Raw genomic sequence first — 8,759 nt, 5'->3', positions numbered from 1 at the left:
TACATCGTGTGAGCGATTGCACAGGAGTACTAAAATTTCAGAGTAGTACCCACGCACCGATGGTCCGTTCAAACACTTAATTACGTATAAAGATGGTTCATCCATTCATCCCGAGAATCGATCATTTTGACGATTTTTGACTGTTATAGATATCGATAGTGCCAACATATCAAACTATGTGACAATAACGGCTGTGTCTTTTGATTGCATTGACGCCGAAACACAATTTTTTACACTGTCAAGGGATAGTAAATCTTACTATTTCACATGAATTTGAACTTGATACACCCATCTACTACATGAAAAAGGGGTCATAACACACGGACAGGCAGACAAAAGGTTACGAAATTACAAAAAATATTTTTGTGAGACATAATTACAGATTAACAATTTTCGGAATTTTTCCTTTACTTATGTTGTGAAACCTTGCTTTTTACGAAGTTTCATGATTCTGTGTCAACGGGCAGTATCATACAGGTTTTGGTGAGTGGATCTGCGAGTATCAAAATATTGAACATAAATGTCGTGTCTGTTGATTGTCTTCATTGATTGTCTTGACGTTGAGATTTGGATCTTTTACACCGCCAAGGGATCGTAGATCTTTGTATGTGACAAATTTCATTGTGAGGCGCCTACTTATTCCTGAGATCAAGGATTCTTAACAGTCGGACAGATGACAAATAAGCGAACGGACAACAAAGCGATTCAACAAAGATTCCGTGTTTACCGACGGAGGCACGGAACTCTAAAAATGGAGCTATTCCCTCACCGTAGTCTGAAAGGGACCTAATTTGTATACAGTCTTTACCAAGTGAAATAAGTCTCTTCACTATTCCGAGAGGGTGTTTCTCCGAATTACTCATGTCGTTAGCTGTTACTGATTCAAATTCTGGAAAATTTACGGCATCGTCTTTGTTGAAAGAATTTCTGAAGACGTGTTTAGTAATTCTACCGTAGTGGTCCGCAGCTCGTGGTCTAGTGGCTAGCGTTACTGCCTCTGGTTCACAGGGTCCCGGGTTCGATTCCCGGCCGGGTTGGTGACTTACTGTGCCCAGGGGCTGAGTGTTTGTGTTGTCCTCAACATTTCCTCATCATTCGTGACAGTGACTAGACTGTACTGTGTAAAAAACAGGACTGTGTAAGAACTGGACTTTTTGTGGGTGATGATGACCGCGCAGTTGAGTGCACTACACACCAAACATAATCGTCATCACTACCGTAGTGACTCTGTGTTCGGTATCAGTACCACTGTTATCACTTGGTGAAAGTAAGGATTGTGCCGCACCTCTAGCACGCATTACATACGATCGAAATCTCTTTGTATTTTCTCTCAGATTTCTAGACGTTGATTCGTTATTGACACTATCAGTGACATCTCACAGTGAAGTCTCCACTAAGTTTCCAGCATATTTAACTGTAGCCAAATTTGGAGATATTGCTTTTTTTAAAAAAACTGGAATACGATTTTCGGAGCTTTTGACCAATTTTGAAATTTTGAGTTCTTACCTAATACTACAGGAGGATTTGAAACGGCGTGCAAGGAAAAAATAGTAAACAAATCTCTGTCAGATACTCACTGACCTAAACTTCGTTGCTAAACATTGATGCAACGTGCGCTGTGGTAGCGGTTCAGAGTAGTAATACTGGTGATGACGGTTATCGAGGTGGTGCAGAAGTCGGGACAGTCTGCAGGACAGTGGTGCGGCTCATCCATATTTAGTTTTCCACGGTTTGCGTAGGCTGCTGAAAGCAGGCTACTTTGATACGAACACGGCACACGTGGCAACCTGGGTCACTTCTTCGCTCGTAATGGCGTCAACGCCGTCGAGTAGTTAAGCGCTGCTCGTTCTTCTTTCCCCACCGTAAATGTTCAACTTAGGCTTAATAGCTGACATGAAAGAAGGAAAGAGGCTTCATTATCTAGTCACTGGAGAAGTGACTCCTGACACAAACGCAGGAACACACAACACAGCCACAAACACACACGTACACACACTCACGCTCGTATTTTGGTCTGAGACAGTATGGTCTGAGAAGAGTAAGGTGAGAGAAGTTATTACGCGTACGTCAGGACGGTTGCATCCTCTCATACGTAACCCAGCTGGTAACCCATTAGGCCCAGCTTCAGGTTTCACTGACTGAACCGCGATTTTTATTGCGAACACTCTTTCCCTAGGCGCCGCACATGAATACAAAGAAAAAATTTGGAATGTAATTGTTAGAGGGACTATCTTCAGGGTAGCTCTGGCGACCTATGCCCCCCAGCTATTTTTCTGGATGGACGACTCTTCGACTCTCTCGCTTCTTCTGCAGTTTTTACCCTCTAAAGCTCCCTCTAGTACCATGGAAGTTATTCCCTGATGTAGTGACACAAGCCCTATCATCCACGCCCTTATTCTTGTCAGGGTTTCCCATATACTCTTTTCCTTTCGATTATGCGGAAAGCTCCCTGTTCCTTACCTCATCAGTTGAACTAGTTTTCAACATTCACCCATAGCACCACACCTCAATTGCTTTTATTCTCTTCTATTTCAGTTTTCCCATATTCCATGTTTCACTGCCATACAATGCTGTGTTGCCGACGTACATTCTCTGAATTTATTCCTCAAATTAAGGTCTATATTCGATACTAGCAGACTTCTGTTGAGGAGGAATGCCCATTTTGCCAGCACTAGTCGTTTTTTATGTATCCTTTCTCCTCCGATCATGAGTTATTTTGCTTCCAAAGTAGCAGAATCCCTCAACTTCGTCTACTTTGTGATCCACAATTTTGATGTTAACTTTCTCGCTGTTCTCATTTCTACTACTTCTCGCTACCTTCTCCTTTCTTCGATTTACTTTCAGTCAATATTGTGTACCCACACGGTTCTTCATTCCATTCAACAGATCCTGTAATTCTTCTTAACTTTCACTGAGGGTAGCAATGTCATCAGCGAATCTTATTATTGATTCCGCTTCACATGAAATTTTAATCACACTGTTGAACTTCTCTTCTGTTTGCGTCATTGCTTCTTCGATGTACATATTGAACAGTACGAGTTGAAGACTACATCCTTGTCTTACACCCTTTTCAATCCGATCACTTCATTCTTGGTCTTCCAGCTTTATTTTTCCCTCTTGGTTCTTGAACAAATTGTACATCACTCGTCTTTCTCTATAACTTACTCGTATTTTTCTCATAATTTCGAACATCTTGCATGATTTTTCATTAGCGAACGCTTTTACCAAATCGACAAAACCTATGAATTTGTCTTGATTTATCTTATATCTTGCTTCCACTACCTTTCTAAAATGCAAACTGATAGTCATCTAATAGATCTTCCACTTTTCTTTCCGTTCTTCTATATGTTATTCTTGTCTGTAACTTGCATAAATGAGGTGTTATGCTGATTGGGCGATAATTATCGCACTTGTCGGCCGTTTCTATCTTCGGAATTGTGTAGATGATGTTATCCCGAAAGCCTGACAGCTATACATTCTACACACCAATATGAATAGTCGCTTTGTAGCTACTTCCCCCACAGATTTGAGATATTCCGATGTAAACTTATCTATTCCTGCTGCTTCACTTGATCTTAAGCCGTCAAAAACTCTTTTAAATTCTCATTATAATATTGGATCTCCTATCTCTTCTCTTTTTTCTTGCATTTTAGGGTTAGCGATCATCTATTCCAATGTATTTCAAATTTAAGTTTGATACGAAAATCACTGTGAATGTTTCCATGTTCTTCAAGCACCGCAAATATAACCTGACCGTGAAACTCGAAATGACACAAAAATTACTTTCGGTAACATTACACGCAGCGGTATCTCTAACATTCTAAATACGTCCGTTGTTGGCACACATCTATTTTATGAACAACTTTTGTTGCTCCAGAGGCGCAATAACGTGACCTTTGTAAGGATGTGCTCACGAAGTTAAGAGGATGCGTGCGTAATACTCGACCGCATTTTCGAAGCAATTCCCATCTGTGGAGAACGTGCTAGGCGCGCTTTTGACACAGCCGTGTTAAGCAAAGGAGAAAGGAACATAATTTACTACAAAACGATGCTGAACGTTATGTAACTGTTTTTAAAAAAACTCTCGTGTTGCATTGCTCCAAATGCAACTGATTTCGGACAGACACTAAGGATCTTTGGGATGCCATGTAGGATAATTCATAGTGAATACTCGTTAGTGGACAGGCCTATGTCAATTCGCTTCCTTACTAATACGGCAGCACACTCCTTCAGTAAAGCAGATATTCCGTTACTCCCCAATTGTCTCCCCATCTTTTGGTCTCCAAAAAGTTGGGACGAAACGTATACCACTATGATGGTTTACCAATGTTAAGAGACATCCGGTGAAAATCTGCCTCATTCCGCTTCTTCTTTAATTTACATTTCCAGAGTGCGGAATCACGTTTAGAAAACGTGATACATATTATTGTACTAAAATACCTGTAAAATATAATTTCACTACATTGCCTTCACTCACAAAAGATGTTGACGGTATTATCAGATTGTTCTGATTCAGTCTCTAATCTTCTTTTCAGGACTGAATGTGATAGGAATATCAGGACTTAATGTGAATAGTGATGTTGTGCCACAGTTTAACGTCGCCAGGTACAGTATTACAGCAATCTACTTTTCAATGTGAATTATACATCGATAAGGCAAACCACTAGAAAGTGCACGTGTCAGCACTCTCTTTATTCATAGCAAAGAGCCAGTTATATTACAGCATTTGATAGAACGCATAAAGGAGAAGAGAAAGCTCGTTTGTGATATGAAAACAGTAATAAAATGATATGAAAGGTAAGTCCAGCAGGAAGCTATAAAATACCGGCTCATATGTCTAAATCAATGGTCGTAACATCAACAGATTCTATAAAATATTGGTCCATAACTATAAGACGTAGCAGCACTACATTTCCTCAAAAACATTGTAACCACACCACGGATAAGTACGCAAACAGATAAATCTGACAACAAAATTAAATGTGCTTTCCAAAAGTTGGCAGGAGTAACGATATAAATGTAAAAAGGAGTCAAATAATAATCCATAAAGCGATGTTTGGAAAACATAAATATTGAAATACCGTAAGAGTTATTCTACTCAAGCGCTTAGTGGTTGACTGAAATGTAAACGGAGACAATATCACCTTCATTCGTGGTTGTGGAAAAAATTAGTTATGTGAAACTAGGACTGAAGCAAAGACACCAAGATGTTTATTGTGGCTACAAATGCTAAGCAGTCGTAACAAAATTATGTAACCATACGAGAAGAATAAGCTAAACTGCACTGCAGTTTTAACTACGAAACGAAGTTTTTATTTGGAAGTAAAAGATGAAACAGTTAAAAAAAAAAAGAAGTGACGGGGTTGACGGGCAAGCGTTAACACGTAAAGAAATAACTTTCAAGACATCTACGTAGTGGAAGACAGTGATTGGAATACATCGAACAATTAATTGAGGACGATATTCCTCCACCTAAACATTGATGATTCTAATACCTTGGTTAATAACGGCTACCTAAATATTAAAACTTCAAAACTTGTAGCGGCATTATGTCCGCAGTTCTCAGTCTCGCGGTAGTGTTTCTATTTCATTGTGTCTCATCATGAATTATAAACCTGTGTCGTCATAATGACCATCATTAGCATCATTCTAGAATTTCCTGTTTATTATAGGCCTATTCTTCTGCCGTAAGTAAGCACAATCGAACAGAAATTTTTCTGGTACATAAACACCATTAGGTTGTCCTCTCAAAATATCATATCCTGGAATGTTGCAAAGAACTTTCTACGTCGTTTTACCATCCACCATATCACATCCTTTCGTTACATTCCTTCAGTAATTCCCAAAATAAGTTTCATCATTATTAGCTGAACAGCTATCAGGTTTTGGATTTTTTTTTTTTTTTTTTACATTCAAATTCCGTATCTCATGTCAGTATCCAAACCTTGTAATACGCACTGATTGTAAACTTTCGTTTTCACATCCCTCGGAAACTTAATTTTATAACTATATTTAGGTTTTCAAACGCACTGCAGTAGTTGTCTTTAATGCCCTTAAAACAAAAACTTACATTGTTCTCACAAATTGAGTTGACACTCGGCGCGCTGGCTGACGGAGGCAACCGTAAAGGCAGTTTCCTTTTGCGATCGCTACCATCAGCCACAGCGCGGAGTGCCAACTTAGTTTGTGCATATAGTATGCTATAGCATCTTCCGAGGATCTTTTTATAGCTCATAGACTACATATTTTCAAGGGTCTCTACTTCGTTTTACGAGTTGTTGATGAGAAAAACTGCTTGTACTACCGAAAATACTGTGTGAGTGTATGCGTCATAAGGCAACCTCAGGAGATTCTGATTGGATAAGAAGAAATTTGTTTTCGATATTACTGACACAACCTAAAAATTAATATAATCTAACTAACGAGACTGGCAGTAATTCCAAGTGCTAGAAAAGTACAAGTAAAGTCAGTGACGTCTGACTTGGCAAAAAGGGAAAAGACATAAATCTGCACCGAAGAAATTCTTTCTCATACCCGCATCAAAAACATAAAATGGATATTTGGCATACTACTAGAGATCTTGTTTTTTTTCCGGAGTACATTTCCATTACGAATCTTGAAATTCCAGTGCTAAGTGATTTCATACTTTAAATAATTTCTTATCGGGAATTTCAGTTTGAAATCAAGCTCAGCTATAGCTTTTTGTACACAGAAGTAAAAGAACCGTTCCAAAGCTAAAACCAGTGTCCTTTTCCACTAGAAGCAGGTTGGCTGTGCAGGATGGATATAATAGATTACCAAGATGTGCCTTTTTTTTCTATAAGAACAGATTTGTCAAAGAAAGGCATTCTGCATTTTTCTTAAAGGTCTACGACGGTATAAAACCTGTACTTAATGTCCTAAATGAGTGATGTAACAGCGTTTAACTTAATGTAGCAGCAAGCAAACCAGTTTACATGTCTCTTGGATATTAGAAAATAATATCGCACAAATTAAAAAACGGGGGGAAATTAAGTAATTTAATATGCTTACGGATGGGCGCATGATGTTCGTGTCCTTGTGGAAATTTTCTAATTTCTAGACAAACACAAGATGAGAAATATGGACAGGATATTTTTTTCAGTTAAATAATGTGAAAATATGCGACACTATAACAGAACCAAATGTTAGGTACTTTCAGGAATAATCACAGGCAATGATGGACGACATGAAACACAGTACATACAGTATGTAAAAGAGATGGAATGTACGTATAAAGAAAAACAGTGCTGATTTCACAGACATAAAACGTTCATGTTTGACATAGGTCATAGTCCCAACTTACAGGTCGATATCGGACTCTCAGTTAGGAATGTGCAATCCTCTGGCACTAATGTACATTTTGCACCTGTTAATCATACTGGCTACCAAACTGTTGAGGAGTCCTTGGGGCATATTGTCCCACTCCTCTCTCAAGACATTTTTGTGTTCTTGCATGATCCAGGGAAAGGGGGGGGGGGTGTTATTCATTGATAAACACGTCTGCTAACAGCATCCCAGGCATGCCCTATAGGGTTTAAGTCCTGGGAGTACGCAGGCCATTCCATACTTTCCAGTGCGTTCAACTCCTCAACATCGCTGTCTGAGTGGGCATTGTCGTCCATAAACAAAAATTCGTGACCTACAGCACCCCTAAGCAGACGCAAATGATTCAAATAGTCTCCCTGCAATCCGCAGTGCTGTAACGATACCTCGCGCAAAGATATGTAAGGTATTCGGCCATCGAGCACAGTGCCTGTACACAGCATAACGTTTAGGCGATACTGACGACGTTCATGAACATCCTGTGGTGTGTAAAATCTTCACTTCTCTCTCTCTTCACACTAATGGCCATAATCATTTGCCACATTGCCACAGTGAAGTGGAATTCGTCGGAGGAGATCAATCTGGTCCACAGTTACTGAACCCAAACACGATGCTCCCTACAGCAACTAGCTCTTTCTCGATGATGCGTGGTTGAAGGGGGCTGCACTTAACAAGCGGCCAAGCATAGAAACCAGCCTGATTTAATCGCCGACAAATGGTTCTGGCAGAGACACTTGTACCGGTAGCGGTTGCACCGTCTGCGTTGACTTTCTTTGGAGTGAGAAGTTAGTTCTTTTTCACCACTAGGGATACATATCGATTTTCTTACGGTGATATGGTCCGTCTATACGACCACCGGCATGCTTTCAGATAGTATTTCCACCTTCAGCGGCCTTTTCTATCGCGAGATGACACTTTTGGACACTTTGTTTGCACAGTAGCGACACCTTGACCAACATCGAGCCGTTCAACTGTTCTTCCACGACCGTAAGCACTCAAATGAAGCCTTGCAGAGATGTTGCCGCACCACACGGAATGTCGCGCTATTCGGTTCCGCAACAACGTTGGTCAAACACCGTACCGCATGAACTCCTTGCAGAGATGTTGCCGCACCACACGGAATGTCGCGCTATTCGGTTCCGCAACAACGTTGGTCAAACCCCGTACCGCATGAACTGCCCAACGCATACAGAGCGTTCGTACACAGTATTCGTAGCAGTTAACACGTCCCGCCTTCTGCGTTTCGTTTTACTATCATTGGTCGGTTGTTCCGCAGCAACTGCCAGTTGTTACGTTGTTTCCTAGAAATTGGAAGTAGTTCGCTAACGATTGTCAGGCAAAGCAGAACCAGCACAAGCTATCAAAAAGTGTTGTTAACCACCTTATGAAACTGACAGGAATTCTTACAAAGACAA

This window comes from Schistocerca americana, chromosome 8 (genome assembly GCF_021461395.2).
Source record: "Schistocerca americana isolate TAMUIC-IGC-003095 chromosome 8, iqSchAmer2.1, whole genome shotgun sequence".
Taxonomy (NCBI): domain Eukaryota; kingdom Metazoa; phylum Arthropoda; class Insecta; order Orthoptera; family Acrididae; genus Schistocerca; species Schistocerca americana.
This window is presented reverse-complemented; position numbering follows the sequence as displayed.